The following is a 19760-nucleotide window of genomic DNA, read 5'->3' as shown; positions in this document are numbered from 1 at the left end:
AAAGAAAGAAAGAAAGAAAGAAAGAAAGAAAGAAAGAAAGAAAGAAAGAAAGAAAGAAAGAAAGAAAGAAAGAAAGAAAGAAAATGGGGGGATTAGATAACTGCAAAGGTGTTTTACAACTTTCAATCCAGGATTCTGTGATTCCTGTGCATTCCTGTGCATTAATATATATCAATGATTCATCCCTTCTCCTGTTCCTCCTACCTAAGGACAAGATAAAACTATAGGTGGAAATTAAATGAGAACCATTGTGAAGGATAGAGGACTGTTAGAGCATAGACCCAAGGGGATTATTATTAAAAATAAATTGAGATCATGAGTCTGTCTCTGCATATAGAGTAAAAGGGGAAATTGAGGAATTTATCTTGATATTTATGAGGAAGGACACCAGGGGATATAGTGCTCTCAGAGGGAGGCCTATTTGTCAAGGCGGCTGGTTTAATGAAAAGCCAAAGGAATATTAAAATAGTCTCACATTTTGATTTCTGTCTTAACACCCCTTGCTGGCTGGGGCTTGATTGGCAATGGCATGGCTGTCTTGTTCTCCTTAGAAAAAGGCTATGTTAAAGGGAGAAGGCTACAAATGATACATGGTGTTGTCCTGGGGGTGAGAAAATACAGTGAACTTTTAAAATGGTTTAGGTAGAGTAAAGGTTAATGGTTCCAGTGACGTCTTCATAATTACTGTCTTCCCGCCTCTACTTTAATGTTTTTTTAATTGTTAAAAGATCATAAAACAGAAAATTTAGTACAAGCTAGCGAAAGAGCTTTTATGATGTAACATAATTTTATATCGATACTATCACCATAAAAATGATACGCAGAAACATTTTAATGGATTTCCCTTTTTTTTTTGTTAACCCCACACCTATTTAATCATTATCTTTTACTATTGTTATATCTGGGAATTGGGTCAATCTTTGGGTGTTCCTGCTCAGCAAACTTAACCCTGATTTTACCTAAAGAGGTGTTGTGTGTTCTTAAAATTCTCAGTACCTTGGTCTTTATGATAATGTTTCTCTAAGGGAGGAGGGAAGCCTGGCTGCACGCTGCAGTTTAACAAAGAATGGCCACACTCCATTGGTATAAGACAACATGATGTACTTTAACAACCTCCTAGGATTGCTCTCTCATGGCCAAATTGCTCTCTGGTGACCAGATGCTCATTCCCCTTGAGTTATGCTGAATAGGGACCAATATTCATGAAACTACTCTAGCAGGGACTCCACAGGTATGTGTGGTGGAGGGGGCAAAAAGGAAGATGCAAATGGGGTGTTTTGAAGCACAAAGTAATCATGGGGGAATCAAGGGGAGCTATGTGGTGATAATTAAGATCCCATAAAATAACCCACTACCTACCGTCACCATATTAGTGGACAAAAAGTGCAATTATCGTCTAAACCTCCTCCAGCTCTAAATTTAGGATTCTGTGGACTCTGCAACATACATTAGTGTGGGTGAGTGGCAGGGGAGGCAAGGAGTATGCAAAATAACACATCCTCCCTGGTGGTTTGTAGTGAATTCTAGTAGACATTTTTGTCTACTTAAATTGAAAGCAGGAGTAAGCATTGTAAACACATACGTACATATATTGCATATATAAACATTACAAACACATGCATACATGTATGTGTATATATGTATGCAGTATACATATTATCTTTGTGTTGACATACAAGTGCATATATACATGCATATAAATGTATATGCGTATATACGCACACATGTACGTGTTGTGTTTTTTTATACACATATACCCATGTGTACTGCATGAAGAACTGGTCTTAAAGCCAAGATGGCCTGGGTTCAGCTCCTTCCTCTGACACATACTAACTTTGTAACCATAGGTAAGTAAGTTAGTCTCTCAAAGCTCTAGGTAACTTCCTAAAATTCTAAGTTAAAGAGAAGTTGATGGCCTCCTTGAGTAGAGGGATTTGCCTCACCTGGGAGTGATGTGTACCAGAATCTGATTGACTCTATCCTATCCATGAGACAAAGCACTAGTTCAAATTCTGTCCATTCCTTCCATTTACTCTGTGACAATGAGCAAGAAACAAGCGTCCTGAGTTTTGGGGTTTTTTTTTTTAATCTCTAAAATGCAAATAGTGATACTTGTATTACCTGTCTCACAGGTTTAATTTGGGCTGACTGTAGTGCTTGCCATAGCCAGTCTATGTCAGATTCAGGAATCAAACCCAGGTCTTAACTCCAAGGTCAGCTCTTTATCCATATGGTCACACTGCCTCCTAAGAACACTGACAATGGAGTCAGAGGACTTGAGTTCAAAACCTACCTCGGTGTAACTTTGGAGGATTCATTTAACCTCCCTGAGCCTCAGTTTCCTCACCTGTAAAATTGGAAGCATCGGAAAAGATCTCTAATTCTAGAGCTATGATATTATATTCATGCAAATATCATTGGGGATGAAATAAGGAAACCAGAGAGGTAACTGTCCTGCTCCTGTTGGTAGGGGATCTCACTGTTTCTTGGGGTAAGCAATCCCATTGTTCTATAAATCTAACTGGCAGGAACTTGGGATTCTGCGAGTTTCCATCCACTGCTCCTCCTTGTGCCCCAGGAACAAACCTAATCCCCCTTCCATATGACAGATCAACAGACAGTTGGAGGCAGTTAACATGTCCATCCTTGCCAAGTCTTCCCTTTTCAGAGAAGTCCTTTTGCTCTCTGCCTTCCTTCTCTTTTCACTCTAATCTATACTGCATTATCACTGTCGGGTTAAACTCCCTAAAATGTTCCCTTCATTCACTAACAATAGTGACAGTAACAATAACAGCAGCAACTCATGTTTATTAAGCTGTAAAAAGCTCTTTCCTTGCGGTAATCCTGTGTTAAATATATTGAGAAACTTATTTCCAGTTTTATAAATGAGGAAACTGAGGTTCTCTTCATTCTTTTAATAAGAATTTATTGATCTCCTTTCTTTATTGAATAATTTAGACTCCTCTGATTAACTTTCAAGACCTTTCATAATAGAGTTTCCCCTTCAATATTTAAATTTAGATTTTAAATTTGTTTTCCATCATCCTAAACCTGAACCTTCTTTCCTCAGGGAAGCCTTCTTATTCTTTGCTTACGCTGTTTCCTCTGCCTGGATTGCCTGTTTCTCCAGTCCATTTATTTCCCATCCTTAATGAACTAGCTCAAATTCCAGCTTCTCTGCAGTTTTCTAGGAAAGCTGTAGTCTATACAGATTTCTTTTTTGTCTGACTACACATGTACTTTCTTTTTTGGGGGGAGACAATTGGGGTTAAGTGATTTACCCAAGGTCACACAGCTAGTAAGTGTCTGCGGATGGATTTGACTTCAGGTCCTGTTGACTCTAGGGCCAGTCCTCTATCCACTGTGCCAAATGTACTTTTTAAAATTAAATTTTATTGCTTTGCTTTGTTTCCACATCTTCTACATTTCCTGATACCCTCACTCGATCCGAAGTAGATTTTGGTTTTCCCAAATGCTAGTGCTATTCTAGTTTGGTACACTCTACTAATTTGGTATACCCTCTACATTTGAGAAGTGGGTCCTTAGGAACTGTTTGCTGAACTGAATGAAACTGTATATCCCATAGGTTCTTGCAAAAGCTTTCTTTATGTCTCAAACTGTCTTCCTACGGAAAAGAGTGATGGTAGTGTGCCATTTTCTTCAATTTGGTAACAAAAATTAGTTGCGCTTAATGAACTTTAAAATATCTGAGGTTAAATTAAAGTGACAATAGCCATTCACTGGCTACACAGCCTGCTCTGGAAAATCTCTGAATGATTATCCTTTTTATCAGTTTTCTTCATCAAATTTTCTTTCCTAGCCTGTCTTTTGCAGCTCATCTGGTGTTTGTGTCCTCAAGGAATTAAAAGCTATTTATCTAGAAAATTGATTAGAGAAAATAGATTATGTGGAGGTAAGGAGAAGAAGAGAGTATTTCTCTAAGCTATGCAGGAAAGATTGTATTGTTCTGGGCTTCAAAAGTTGTAAACATCCTCCTCATTTATTTTTTATTGACAGAAGAGTATTGAAGATGGAAGATATGAATCCTATCATCGTTTGGTTGGGTATAGATGAGACAAAAGAACATTGTCACCTCAGGATAATAGCCTCATTGACTCTGAAGGCTTTGTTACAGCAGAAAGAGGTCTGGACCTTCAGGATCTGCAAAGAGACCCAGCATTGACACTATTACTGTGATTCTCAGTTAATCACTTAAGGTTTCTGAATATCAGGTTCCTCATCCATTAAATGGGCATAATAATGTTTGCCATAAATACCTCCCAAGGTGATTGTGAGGACAGCAATTTGGGAGTTATATTTTCTACCAGCATCTGTTCTTCAGTTCTTTTTAATTCCTCTAAGTCTGATCAGCTGATTTGCTTTTGGAATGGGAAATCTACCTCAAGAGAGAAGTCCCATACTGACAGATATCTTTTATAATATAATAGTTAACTTTTCCTGCATTTGAGTTTTATTCAATTCTATTCAACTGAGCAACCAAATATCATGTGTTTATTTGTATAGCTCATTAATAAGTAGATAGGTGGTTTAGTGGATAGGACATCAGGTCTGGAGTCAGGAAGACCTGAGTTCAAATTTGGCCTCAGATATTTATTAGCTGTGTGACCCTGGGTGAGTCACTTAATAGTTTGCCTCAGTTTCCTTGTCTGTAAAATGGAGATAATAATAGCACCCACCCCTCATGGTTGTAATGAAGACCAAATGGAATAATAGCTATAAAGCACATAGCATAGTGCCTGAAAGAATAGTCAACATTATATGTGATGTTGTTGTTATTATTATTATTAGTGATGGTAGTAATGTAGTAGTAGTAGTAGTAGTAGTAGTAGTAGTAGTAGTAGTAGTAGTAGTTAGTAGCAGCAGCAGCAACAGTAGTAGTAGGGCATGCAGGTCACTTCCTGGGGAGATGAGGACAAAAATAAAGCAATTTGCTTCTCAAAAAGCTTAAATCTTACTAAAAAAGGAATGATGGCCACTGCTTACAGATATGTGGTCAATATTTCTTCATAAACTATGATTTCACTGATATCAGTACACTTTTTGCTCTCACAGATTCTAATCACAATGTCTTCATGTCTAAGTCATAAACAAAGCAAAAACATTTTGAATCATCGGGATTAACAATATGGAGTTCAAAGGGACTTTTAAGTCAACCACTCTGCCCCCTTCTTTTTATAGATGAGAAAACTGGAGCAGAGAGATGTTAAATGTTACATATGGTCACATAGCTAGCAGGTAGCAGTGATAGTATTTGAACTCAGATCCCCCTGACTTTGTTGGAGAATTTTTAAGATTGGGTTTCTAGAGAGCCCAGGAAGAATCTCATTTAGAAGTGGATAGGAGGTGAAAAAAGGCAATGCCAAATTGAAAGGATGCTTGTTAGTGTACCAAGGAAGCTTGCACTCTGGGTAAATATTTTGTCCTTTATAACTTTTTCAGGCCCTGCTTCAAGCATATACAGAAGCACTTATAATTTGAATGGACTAATGGGATGCAACCCATCCCTATAAAGTAGTTGGTCTGGATAGTTCCTAGTTGTGTGTTGGGTACAATATTTGTAGAGTTGTGTTCCACTAACAAGTACTGTGTGTGTACCCCACCCTCCTGACTCTGTTTTCAGCCTAAACAAGATGGTAGTAGTTTTGTGTATTCAATATGTAGCAGAATGGGGGCCATGATTCACATAGGCTATTCCTGATAACAAGGTTGAGTTTTCTCCACAACTCCAGTGCTAGAATTCTTTCTACTGCCTTTCCATGTATCAGCAATAACATGGATGCATAATGCAATTCCTCAAAATCAAGGTCTATATCACATGTGTATTGTGTCACATACCACACATCACCAAACCCTACTCATAAGGCAGCCATAGCATCATCTGTGAAATTTCCTAATAATACTTTGCTCTACCACTTCTAAAAGTTTTTGCAGATAGGCCAAGGTTATATGACTTAGAAATATGCTAGAGGGGTAGGTAGTTAGTCTGCAGAGACTTTAAAGGGGAAGAACCAGACATTTTAAGAAGCCTTAGAAGTCTACAAACTCAGGTGTTTAGGGGGTCGCAGTGAATAGAGCACTAGCCCTGGAGTCAGGAGGACCTGAGTTAAAATCTGACCTCAGACACTTAACACTTACTAGCCATGTGACCTTGGGCAAGTCACTTAACCCTAATTGCCCTGCCCTCCCCCCTCCAAAAAGCGAAAAAATAAAAAAGCCTACAAACAGGCCTCTGGAAGTCTATTGTAAAAATTTAGTTATAACAGAAAAAAATAAAAATAAATCTTTATTGAGATCTAGGCTTTTTTATGAAGAACTATGTGATTCTCCCCTAAAATAAAGAAAAGTGAAGTCTTTGTCCTAAAGCTCATTGATTGGGACACTCTTGATGCTGTTGGTGATTGACCTAGATAAAGGATGGACTATACCAAAGATGGTAAGGTGGACATTTTCCTAATGGTGCACAAGAAGCAAAACCATAGCATAGCCAAGAAGACAAGAGCCAAAGAATTTAAATTTCCCAGAGTTCATCCATAATGTTATAGACCCATAAGCATCACTATGCTTAGGGAAGGGAAAAAATCCCCACTTCTTTCAGAACTCTCCTCTTTCTGTGTCCATCTATAAGAGGCTTAACCTGTGGAGATGTTGTGTTTAGGGCTTGGCAGTACCTGTAATGGGAATGTAAATTTTGAAGATCTTCCCTGCCCCTAGGCTAAAGTGCACCTGGAGCCTGGGGTGGGAGGCTTGTTTTTCAATAGATACTTCTTGATTGGCCAGTGAGTCAATAAGGTTGTTACATTCTCTGAGCCAGGAGAAGGCTATATAAGCCCTGATGTGTAGCTTTGTTTTGGGGGGCTCACTTTGAGAAATGTTCTGTGATTTGATCAGATGAAACTCTGGGAAGCCATTGTCCAGAGCCCCCTGGCTTTGAAACCCAGATGTTGTTTGGTATGAATGCAATGGTTGGACAGTTTGGAAATCTGTCTACTTGATCTGTTTCTGTCTTGGTAATTCTGTCTGTATATTCTGAAGTTTGGGGTGCTGACCTCTTTCCCCTGAACTAGGTAAATGATACATATTTGACTGATTAAAGTAAGCTTGTTAGCCCATTTTGAGTTGCTTTCCTTTATCAAAGCAGATCCAAGAACCTGTGTTGGCAGACACCCTGGGGACGCTGGGGTGCTTGCTGCTACGGTACCCAAGTCCTGTGTTCCTTTCAGGCTAGAGTTGTCTCCTTAAGCTCTAAGGATACGAGTTCTTCCTGTTCTTGCATCATCGCTTGTTTTCTTAGAAGACTTTTAAACATTTTTACACTGTGCAACATAAAACAAAGCAATTCTTTTTTTTTCCTTCTGTCTCTTAGTGACTCTCCATCATATTCTCTCCAATGACGCTTCCAAACCTGCTATTTTCTCTCCCAATTTCTAACTTCACATTCAGGCCTTGGAACTCTCAAGAGATGACTTTACCTCCTCTGACTGGAGGAATTGTGCAGTATAAGTGAAAAGTATACTGGATGCGCAATCAGAAGAAAACTGGATTCAAATCCTAACACTGATATTTACTCCCTATAACTGAGCCCCTATTTCTTCATTTATAGAATGTTTTGCAAAACCTACCTCATAGGATTGCAATATATATGGCAATCTGTAAAACTTAAAGTACCATATAGATGCTGACTATTACTGCTTTGGCATTGGAGAGGCAATATGGCCTAGTAGATAAAGTTGGAAAGATCTGGGTACAAATTTTACCTCTTGTCTTTTCTCCTTTGATACCTTAACCTAAAAGATTATATGTGGTGGGCAACTTGGCAACTTGTATTAGTAGAGTTCCCTCATCTGAGATGCCCTCTACCAGTCCTTATTTCTCTAGTCAGAATATTGATGCCGTTCCCTGTGAACTCACCCCACTTCTTTCCTACCTTTCTCAATGGACATATCTGACCTGCCCTTATTTCTTCTGACCCCAAAGGTTGGCCTCCTTTTGATTAGGGGACCCTCCCTACCTTGACATCATCCTTTGCTCCTTCCTCCATTATCTTATTCCATACTACTGTAGTAGAGTAAGAAGAGGATTAGAATTAGAATTGGAGGATCTGGGTTCTCATTTAACCTCTGCTCCTGCCCACCTACATAACTCTGACCAGATCTCTCCAATTCTTTGAGCTTTAGTGTCTTCATGTAAAAAGCTGTCAATTTGGTATCCTTAGTGACTTCCACAGTGCCTATGGTATATGAGGTTATTTACTGTGTTTCCCCGATAATAAGACACTGTCTTATTATTTTTTTTGGACAGAAAAACACCAGAGGGCTTATTTTCAGGGGAGGGCTTATTTTAATGAACATTGACAGCAATTTTAATAAACAGGTAAATGTGAACAAAAAAATGTACCTTTATTCAATAAGCAAATCACTGGGGAAGAACAGGATGACGCACTCACTGCTGCAGCTCGGAGCGCGGCGTGCGTTTCACAGGGCAGGGGGAGGACGGTGCATACAGAGGGTACCGTAATGTAGCGTGTAGTGCAGGGGATCACCTTCACTACAGTAGCAATCTCAATAGGGCTTATTTTCAGGGGAGGGCTTATTTTAGAGGAATCTTAGTAAGGGAAGGGCTTATTTTCGGGATAGGTCTTATTATCGGGGAAACACGGTAGAACAGGGACTTTGTAATTGATTGAATGAATGGAAGGTCCTGGGGTGGGGTAGTACTTAATTATATGTGGGGTAGTACCATGGGTGAAATAAGCTTGATTTCCTTATTTTCTCCAGCAACACTCAGCAGTCTGAAAGCAGAAATATGGATGATGAGTCATGGTGGTAGTGGGTGTAGAGTAGACACCTAAGGGTAACCAGAGTAGGCAACAGCAGAAGGTCTAGGGAGTAAGTGAATCCAGGGTGTTAGTGAGTAAATCATTAACAGGGTGGTCCATGGGTTGCAGCTAGGCATGGATTCAAAGGATTACAAAGTAGAGAAGACTAAGAAGAGGGAGGGGATAGGATGCTGGAGAGCGTAATTAGGGTAAATGGCAGGGGGTGAGAGACTGGAAGAGATAGATGAAGGAGGAACATTGGAAGGATTGTTTCATGCCATAAAGAGACTACTCTACTTCAAAAGAAATTACTGGGGCGGCCAGGTAGCACAGTGAGTAAGAGCACCAGCTCCAGTGTCGGGATGACCTGGGGATCAAATCCAGGCTCAGATGCTTGGCACCACACCCAGAAATAACTGGCCGTGTAACCTTGAGCAAGTTACTTAACCCAGATTGCTATAAAAAAAAAAAGAAATTACCAAATAGGGGCAATCAGATGGAACTTCTCTTTGGTCATATGATCTTTCTATCATAGTGATCTCTGCCTTGATAATCCAAGAAATCAATACTGCCATTACTACTGGGAAGGATGCGTCAGTCTACTCCCCTGTGGCTTCACTAACCATCCCTTCCTGACTTTCCAAGTGAAAGCACACTTGGGTGGCCCTTTATGTATTTATGTATATTATGTATATAATATATATATATATATTTGTATTTATAAATTATATACATAATATATATTATGTATTTATGTATTCCTATATGTATTCCTTTATGTATTGTTTCCCCCACTAGAATGTATGTTCCTAAAGGACAGGGACTGTCTGCTTTTTATATTTCTGTTCACAGAGTTTAGCACAGTATTTGGCACATAGTAAATGCTTAATAGTCTTCTTCCTTTATCCCTTCCTTCATTCTCTCTGTTTTGTTTTCCTCTCTCCTTCCCTCCCTCCCTCCCTCCTTCCTTCCTTTCTTCCTTCCTCCCTTCCTCCCTTTGTCCCTCCCTCCCTTTTTTCTTCCCTCCTAAATTTCCTAATACTAGAGATAGTGTTGCTGTGTAACCTTGGGCAAGTCTGATCTCTCTGAGACTCAGGTTCTCCATTTGTAACATTAGGGGTAGGAATTGAGAATTTCTAGTCTAGAAATGGAGGAGGTTCTCTTTTCCAACCCCTTCATTTTACAAATAAGGAAACTGAGTCTTGTGAAGGTTAAATAATTTGACTAAGGTCACATAGATAATGTCAGAGGAGGGATTTGAAAACATAGTTAGTGCTCTTTCTAAAATTTGGATCTACATGAGCCTCTCCAAACTGTTTTCTTGTGCTGGATGATATCAGATGAATATATAGTAGAAAAAGGAACTGACTCTATCCCCAAATTTAAAAGAGAGGAGCTGGGGGACTATAACTACTGTAAAGGAATATTTCATGAGTTAGCAGGAAGCTTTACTATGGCATTCCAGTGAAACTCACGTGGCACAATTAGTTAGGATTAGGCATATATCTAGATATCTTGCTTTAGATCTAGAAAATATCTATATCTGAGATATATACCGGATATATCTATATCTCTCTATATATAAATATATCCGATATAGGTTTAAGTCTGATATATATATATATATATATATATATATGTATGTGTGTGTATCAGGATATATTTCTCAAAGACGTATATCTCAGATAGATATATGTATATGTCTGTATATATATATATACATATCTCAGGTATATGTATATATGTGATATTTATATGTGTTTTATACCAGATGTGTGTATATATATGCACACATATATGTATGTGTGTATGTATATATACATGCATATTCCCAGTTAGAGTCAGAGTTCATATTCTGCAACTATCTCCAACTGGAGAGCTGATTGTTGAATTTTCAGTGTGAACATTTATACCTCACATATTATCGCATACTACAAATTGGGGCTTGATTTATTACTTTGTTGGTTGTCTTGACTTACAGGGATGGAGAAAATTAACAGATTAAATTTAAAAGTATGTATCAGGTATTTTTTGGAGAGCATATAATTAAATATTTACCCATATACTCCTATGTAAATGAAATCAATAAGAACCCTATTTAGAAGTCTTCTTTTCATACCCCTTCAGCCAAAGAAAGACACCAGGGTATGATTTCACCAAGTATCATCAAATGTTTACAGTCCTATTAAGGTCAGAATGAGTGAGAGTCTCCATGATGCCCATAGTAAGTTAGATACACACTGAGCAAGGCATATTAACTCTTTCAAGCCCCCAAGGTCCCCTTCAGTACATTATTGCTTCAGCAACTTGGGCACTGAAGAGAATAAAGTTTAATCAGCACATTATGTGGAAAGAGAAGAGAACACACTACATTTGGATTCCCTTTGGTCTTTTGTGATCTCAATGGAAATGCTCAATTAAGAGTCTTAGAATGTGTTGATCTTACCGCTAACTTGCTGTATGCTCTGAGGACATGTGTATCAGTCACTGGAAATAATATATTAGGGAGAAAATGCAATTGTTTGTGATTTGGGGGAGCTGACTACATTAGACTTGTTCTGTACACATTTTGATATGCCATTATTTCTGAAACACTAGGGAAATATATGTAATGAAAACTGGGTTCGAAGTCCACTCTCTTCCCCTTGGAATATTAGTGAAAGCTTGGTTAAATTAATGAGTAAATTATGTATACCAGTATACATATCAAAGGAATATTATTATTTAGCTAAGTTGTATTTTCTTTTCTTTTTGTCAATACTTAACTCATCACAGCATTTTCCTCACCATCTATCACTAGAGAATTTTTCTGGCTTTGAGATGTCTCTTATTTTGTTTCATCCTCAAATTGTATGACTGGAAAAGGGGTATAATAATTGAGGCTTGGGAGGAGGGATCCTAAATAGCCAGTTCAATCTTTGTCCCAATCCTTTTCCTTTACCTACTTTTCTGATTCTTTGGAACACATTTAAAAGTGGACATTTATTGTCATGAGACTATCACATGTGCATCATGCCTTTACTCACCCTATTACCTCTCAGATGTGATCTTCCTGTAAAAGAACTAGGAGAAGCTCATCAATTTATGACTCAGGTTGTGTAAGAGTAAATCTGATTTTGTAGATTTTCCTCACTTCTCTGTTCATGTGCTCTAGAGTTGGGATCACCAGGACCCAGAGGAGATACATTTTCTCTCCTTGCAGTTAGTGGTGCACCACTGGGGGTACATCTCTGCACTGGTCAATGTGTACCCTGATGTCCTCCCTGCTCATCTCCATCCCTGCCTCATGTGCAGCCTGGGTCACGCTATGCTCTTTGTCATTGTCAGAGCCCTTTCAGATTGAATTCAAGCCCTAATCATGTTACCATTCACATTCTGAGCACCAACTCTTTTAGTCTGATCCCAGAACATAACTGTCTTTCCATACTTCTATATTCCCCATACTTGAGCCAGTATGACTGTTCCATGAAACAAACACCAGGTCTTATGCTACACTTCGATGTTCTTGAATACACCTGGGGATTAGCTCTAACCTTTTTCTGCGACCTCCCTGATTTAGCTGATGCCCCTTTTTCTCTTGACCCCCTCAAATCCCTATCTCTTGTCAGTAATACAACTTAAGTGGGCCCGCTCTTGACTTGGGTCCTTTGTTTCATAAGGTCCAAAAGACTTGTTCATCAGGCAACCTGGATAGAATGCTGGACTTGGAGTCAGGAAGACTAGAGTTCAAATATTCCCTCAGACATAATACTAGATGTGACCAAGGCAAATTTCTTAAACTCTCTCAGCCTCAGTTTCTACATTTGTAAGAAGGTAATAATAATAGAATCTACCTCAGAAAGTTGTATAAAGGAACAAAGTACTTTGTAAAGCTTTAAGCACAAATGTTAGCTGGTGTTTCTCTTTCAGGGCTGTGTGTCCCCATGAAGATATTGAAAGATGAGGTGACCTTGACCATTTCAGTGATAAAACTGGGAGTCCAGTAGCTTTTGGCAATTATAACATAGAGGTACTGGCCATGGGCCGAATTCAATATTCTTCCCAAGGTATTTTTATAACTTGCATGGTGTAAACACAGTAGATGAAAGAATTTCTTCAGCCTTGTGAACTTAAAAAAGGATGAATGGCTGACAATGGGAAATTTTCTTCCTTCAGTTCAATTCGATTAATGTTATTTATTTAGCATGTCCTTTGTGTCAAGTACTGTGCTGGCACTGGATCTGTTAGATCAGTTAACATTTATTAAGCCCTTACTATATGCCATATACAGTAAGAAGTTTCTACTCTCAGGAAACTCATATATAGAGTTCACTTTCTCTTTCTCATACAAACTGGCTCATTGAGAAGAGAGGATTCAGATTTACATTCAAATTTTGCTACTGGCTACCTATTTGACCAATAAATAAATTACATGACCTTCCTGGGGCTAGAGTAGCGTATTCTAGGATAATTATGCTTGGGGGAAAGTTCACAAGTTTTGGCTGTTGCCTAAAAAAATTTCTGCCCAGACCTGAGAAACATCACAATTTCTGAGAATCAATGGGTATGCCATCACGTCGAGACAGAATTGTGTTGATATATAGAAATTACCCAGATCCAGGAGCCTGACCTGCTCACACATGGCTCAGTTCAGTCTTCCTTAGGCATGCAAGACTTTGGCCCCCATTCTGAGGGGTTATCACATTGTTGCACAAATATCAGAATGTCTTTATTCTATTGCACCTCAGAACTCCCAAGCTCAGGCTATCCACCATACTCAGCCCTGCCAAAAGCAGGACCCTAACTTCAACCTATAGATGAGGAAACTGAAGCCTGGTAAGTTTAAAGGTCTTATTCAAGGTGACATAGATAATAAACATCAAAGGTCATTTTTTTTCCTCAGTGAATTGTGTAGATAACTCGTTATTCAAATTTAGTCATGTCAGAAAGCCAGGAGGGACAATTAAAACCCTGGGTGATAGGATCCAGTAAAATCTTGAAAGAACACTGAGCTTCATTTAACAAGAATAAATTTAATAGAGACAAATGTAAAGTCTTATACTTGGGTTGAAAGAATTAACTTCACAAGTATGATTGTGATGGGGGAAATTCAGGCAACCATTTTAGCTGAAAGAGATATGTAGCTTTGGTAAGCTGTGTGTTTACTACAAATAGTATGGTTTGGCAACCAAAAAAAAAATCTCATGTGATTTTGTTAAACATTAAAAGAGGGAAAGTTTCTAGCAATCAAGAGACAGTAGTAATCCCATAGACTCCCTTGGTCAAACCAAATCTAGACTAATAGGTTTTGTTCTGATCATCACACTTTAGAAAATACAATGGTGACCTGGAGAGTGCCCAGAGAAAAACAGCCAAAATATCGAGGGATTCTGAGTTCATTCTGTATCAACATCATTGACTTAAATAGAGATATTTAGCCTAGAGGAGACAAAGGAGGGGAGGGTGTTCAAGTGGGGACATGTATGATATTAAACATATAATCACTGGGGAACTTCAAAGAACAGGAATAAAGATTTCTTTAAGTAGTTTTAATGACTGGAAAGAAAATGAGCTGGTCATATGACAAGAATTAGAGATGGTACCAAAACAGTCAGAAGTACTCAAATTGGTACCTTTGGATTCTACCACATTGGACAGACCACCTGTGGTAAACTTTGGAGAGATCAAGGAAAAGAGTTACCTAGAATAGGTCAGGCATGGTGGGGGTTGCCATATTCATCCTTGGAGGGAACTCCTCAATGGATGAGATTACAGATCCATTGAAAAGATAATGAAGGACCAGCATTCATACTATCAAATTTATTGTGGTTATTTGCAAGTGAACAATTTAAATTAATATTTGTTTCATTATCCAAAATTTCAGTAATTCTGTGATAAAAATATGGAATCCTTTCCTTAGAGTTTGAAGTTCCTTATATCTGTCTCCAGCCTATTTTTATGGCACTATTATACATTATTCCTCTTTGCTTACTTTATGTACTAATGAAACTTCCTCTGGTTCATTCATTATTTTCCACCATCTGTCTAAAGAGACAGGAGATGCCTTTTCATAGGCCATCCTTCATGTTTGGAATGTACTTGCTTATCTTAAGCCCCTAGTATTAATTTATCAACAATACATATAAACATCTCATTAAATCCATCTATTCCCTGCCATGTAGAATATACATATCTTGAGGTTTATATTTTTGGGGGTCTTTGTCCTCAGTGTCCAGCACAGAGTTTGGCCTGTAGTAGACAATTAATAAATGACTATTGATTAATGTTTCTGTTGGCTATTAATTTTAAAAATATTCAAACTAAAATACTTCTTAGTACAAGGTAATATGTTATTGATTTCCAATTGTACTAAATAGCACGCAGCAAGCTTGGAACATAACAATTTCTGTAAATAGTCATTTATACCATCATTTTATTAGAATGATAAAAAAGACAAATATTGACGTTGGGGGGAAAAGTAATGTGGCTTTCTCATTTCAAGGGAATGGATTGATTTAGTACACCATTTCATTTTCCCTGGTTTTCTTCTTCTGCTAATCTTCATAAATTAAATTGCTTGTTCAACATTCATCCTGTGCGTTTAGAACATGACTGTCAAAATCAAAACCTGTTTGAAGAATTAGTGCTTTCTCAATTGTGGCCAGTAGTTATCAATGGACACAGTTTGCACCTTAGGGACATTCAACTTTGGTGACATATTTTTCACCCTCTTCAACATTTCTGTCATGTTTGTAAGGATGAAAGAATGAGGATTTTTTGTTTGTTTGTTTGTTTCCAGACATCAAGCAAGGGAAAAGTAACTTGGTGTTTCCTTTGGACTGTGTGCTTAAAATTTTTAAACTCTAGTGGTCTTTTCCACTACATAAAACTTTTGCATCATTAGGCCTTTATTGATGGTGAAAGATAGTTCTTGGTAGTGATTGATAAAGGTGGGATTGAATCTACTGATAATTGCCTCCTTTCTCTGGTATGTCCCATTTGTAAAAATGATGTGAATGCAGGGGAGGCCAGTTGATTGTTTTTTGTAGCTTGTAAACATTTGTAGAAGTATAGACCATGCTATATACAAAGCTCCAAGATGAGGCAACTTCCCAGTGCCTTTATGGCACTTAGTAGAGGCCTTTTTCTCCACTGAGAGAAACAATGCAAGAGGCCCACAGCTGCTAATTGACAAGGTAAGTAATAATCCTCTGATTACAGTAGCTAAAGGCTGTTCTCTAATGGATTTTACTTGTCACTTTTAATTCTTTTTAATCTTTGTCTGCATTTCATTAGACCAGCTTTATCATCCTGATGGCCCTCCTGTCGTTATTCTGATTGAGTTAATGGGTTGTCTTCATACCATGGAAATCCTGCATAAAATATAATCGAGGGATATTTATAGTCTTTGGGGACATTTTAAAGATGATTACTTTTCCAATCAGCTTTTCCTGTTTTTCATGTTACATATTTGTGTCTATGTGAAGGGATTGTGTTTGCATTTTTTCCTTTTATATATGCCCTGAGCAAGCTTCTGTTCTAATCTTCCTTGACTTAATCTACCTACTAAATATAAGACAGTTGGAGAGGCAACTAGCAGAGAACCTGTTACCATTTCCTCTTCTACATGTCTGCTGTGATTTGACTTCTTGTTTAAAAGCAATAGGCTCCCTCTGTGCCACTCAGCTAACAGATGATTCAGGTATTGAAAAAGTATTTGTAAAATTTGTCAAGGTCTGTTGTATTACTGTAAAAGTGTGTTTTGTTTCAAAAACCCAGCTCCTTGTGTTTTCAGCCTATAGAAAGACCAGGTTTAGGCCTTCAGGCATCATTTATTTGAGAAAGAACTTATGTAGGATCCTAAAAAGCTATCTTTGGAGGAAACTAGGAACTTGGGAACAAATGCATGTCCTGTGAGCAGTCGGCTTTCTTGTACCACTCATGTTAACCATGAGACTTTTATAGGCTACATGGTCATTGCTGAATTTTTCTAGAGATCAGGGTAAGGCGTTCTCATGTTTTCATAGCTGCAAGGTAAAGGAACAGAGATCTAGAATTGAGTTTTTCAAGAAGAAGAGAATGTTAAACATCCATTTCCAGGGTTCAGTCTAATCCATTATGGAGACAAATATCTAGGATGCATGTTCAACTGAACTATTTAACAACGGTATCTGGCAGTGGTTTTATGCTTGATACGCTACCAGCAGATGGTAGAATTACAGGATGCAACCTTTTATGAGGCTCTTTCCCCAAAGTTCTATAAAGTGTGATCTATTGCATGTTTGTTACAATGAGTTAATTTTGCTGGGAAGCTTGTATATGAGTAATTCTGTTATGCAGTTATAAGAGGCATTTGTCTTCATATGAAATAGAATTCATGCCAAATTATCCCTTTACTGTGCACAGCAGAGAACCTCAGAAATGAAAGAAGGCAGACTTTTCAAAGAAGTAGGTGTATTATTGATTTTTAGCCTTGCTATCAGGAAAGTAACTGCCTGTTGAAGTATACTTGGTAGATTAAATAGATTTCATTTTCAGTAATGCAACTAAGAGGATTTAAATTATAGAAACTTGTTAGTAAAATATTGAAGTGAATAAGATCCTGGTCTTCATTACAACTACTGTTTCCATTTAAAGTTCAGTAGAAAGATTTGGTGATCTTATCGGCATGTTGCTTATTACAACTTTTCTGTTTATGAGCAGTGGAAAAGTACATTAAAAAGAAATGTAGATCGAATGAAATTTTATATCTACAGAATGTTTTCCTAATGGATATTTTCTGAATGTGCAAATAATGATAAAGAAAATTGTTGATTATATTCTGGTTTGTTTTAGATAATTTTGACTTGTTGTTTTCCCCAATTTTTCAGTTGAAAGCTTTGCTATGACATAATTTTGTTATGTTATCATATTGTGTGATCTTTTTTTTTCTTTTTTAAGCACAACTATATAACTAATAGTACTATTAACTATACTGAGAGGTTTGGTATGGTACATGAATATATTCATGCTCATATGTTCCTTTTATTATTTTCCTTCTTACTCTATAAGGCTGGCTGGTAAGCATTGAGCCTAATTCCCTTTTGCCACTAGCTGCTTCTACTTTCATCTCCACCCTCCACCTTTTAACTTTCACCAATAAAGGAAGTATGGAACTGATAGAAAGAATGCTTGGCTTAGATTACCAGGAGACCGTGTTGAGTCTTAGCTCTGCAATTCTACTACTTGAAACAGATGAAATATGTTTTATGATGGGAAAAATGTGATATTTCAATGACTAAGACTTGAAAAAATGTGCTAATCATTGATAGTGAAGACAACCTAGATGAAACAGATGGGTCAAATGAAATCTGACCCCCCCAAAAAAAGACAAACTTAGCATTCTTAATTTCCAATTTCTGTTCATTTGCACTGAATCCACCCATCTGCCTAGGATGTAATCCATCTATATCTTTCTCTCTGCTTCTCAAAAAATCTTGTCTTCCTTCAAAAGAGATCTAAGCTTCCAATTCTTTCATCAAGCATTCTCTGAACCATCTAATGGTTATATAGCTCTCAAGGAGAGCTGTCCCCTCTCCCTAAAATTACCTAATATTTACTTATCCGGGCACTTGCTATATCTTCTCCCTTTTTTCTTCTTATTTTTCTATCTCTTGTACCTTGCAGAGTGACTTTCCTTCAATTTTGACTTCTATGTTTCTCATTAATTATGTCACTTTGGTAAGTGATTAAAATGATACTACTGTCTTTCTTTATCTGTCAAACTGGAATAGTTACATGATCTCTGCATTGTTTCCCTTCACCTCAACAGGTATTTGATCTGTATGTTATGATAAAAGTTCATTGTAAAGTTTAAAACAGTTTTTAAGTGTGACTTGTTATGATTACAAAAATAGCATCAGGATACTGATACCTAAATCAGGAAGAGATGAAACAGAGAAAGAAAATTATAGACCAATCTCCCTCATAAACATAGATGCAAAAAATTTAAATAAAATATTTGCAAAAAAAAACTATAGCAACTTATCTCAAGAATAATACACTTTGATCAGGTAGGATTTATTCCAGGAATGCAAGGATGGTTTAATATTAGGAAAACCATCAGTATAATTGATCATATCAACAATAAAACTAACAGAAACCACATGATTATCTCAATAGATGCAGAAAAGACTTTTGAAAAAATACAACGTCCATTCCTATTAAAAACACTAGAAAGTATAGGAATAAATGGAGCCTTCCTTAAAATAATAGGTAGCATCTATTTAAAACCATCAGCAAATATTATATGTAATGGGGATAAGCTAGAAGCATTTCCAATAATGTCAGGGGTGAAATAAGGGTGTCTACTATCACCCCTCTTATTCAATCTGGTACTAGAAATGTTAGCAGTAGCAATTAGAGAAGAAAAAGAAATCAAAAGAATCAAATTAGGCAAAGAAGAGACAAAGCTATCACTCTTTGCAGATATAATGATATACTTAGAGAATCCTAGAGAATCAAATAAAAAACTACTTGAGACAATAAATAAATTTGACAAAGTTTCAGGATATAAAATAAACCCACATAAATCCTTGGCATTCCTATATATTTCTAATGAAATTCAACAGCAAGAGATAGAAAGAGAAATCCCATTTAAAGTTACTGTAGACATTATTAAATATTTGGGAATCTACCTGCCTAAACAAACCCAGGATCTGTATGATCACAACTACAAAACACTTTTCACACAAATAAAGTCAGATCTAACTAATTGGGAAAAAATCAATTGTTCATGGCTGGGTTGAGCTAATATAATAAAAGGACAATTATACCTAAATTAAATTATATATTTAGTGCCATACCAATCAATTTACCAAAAAAACTACTTTATAGAGCTAGAAAAAATAGTAACAAAATTCATTTGGAAGAACAAACGGTCCAGAATACCAAGGGAATTAATGAA

The sequence above is a fragment of the Petaurus breviceps genome, unplaced genomic scaffold (genome assembly GCF_028583685.1).
Source record: "Petaurus breviceps papuanus isolate PSGF00001 unplaced genomic scaffold, PetGlider_PUasm1.0 178, whole genome shotgun sequence".
Classification (NCBI taxonomy): domain Eukaryota; kingdom Metazoa; phylum Chordata; class Mammalia; order Diprotodontia; family Petauridae; genus Petaurus; species Petaurus breviceps.
The sequence above is the reverse complement of the archived record's forward strand: the minus strand, read 5'-3'. Positions refer to the sequence as shown.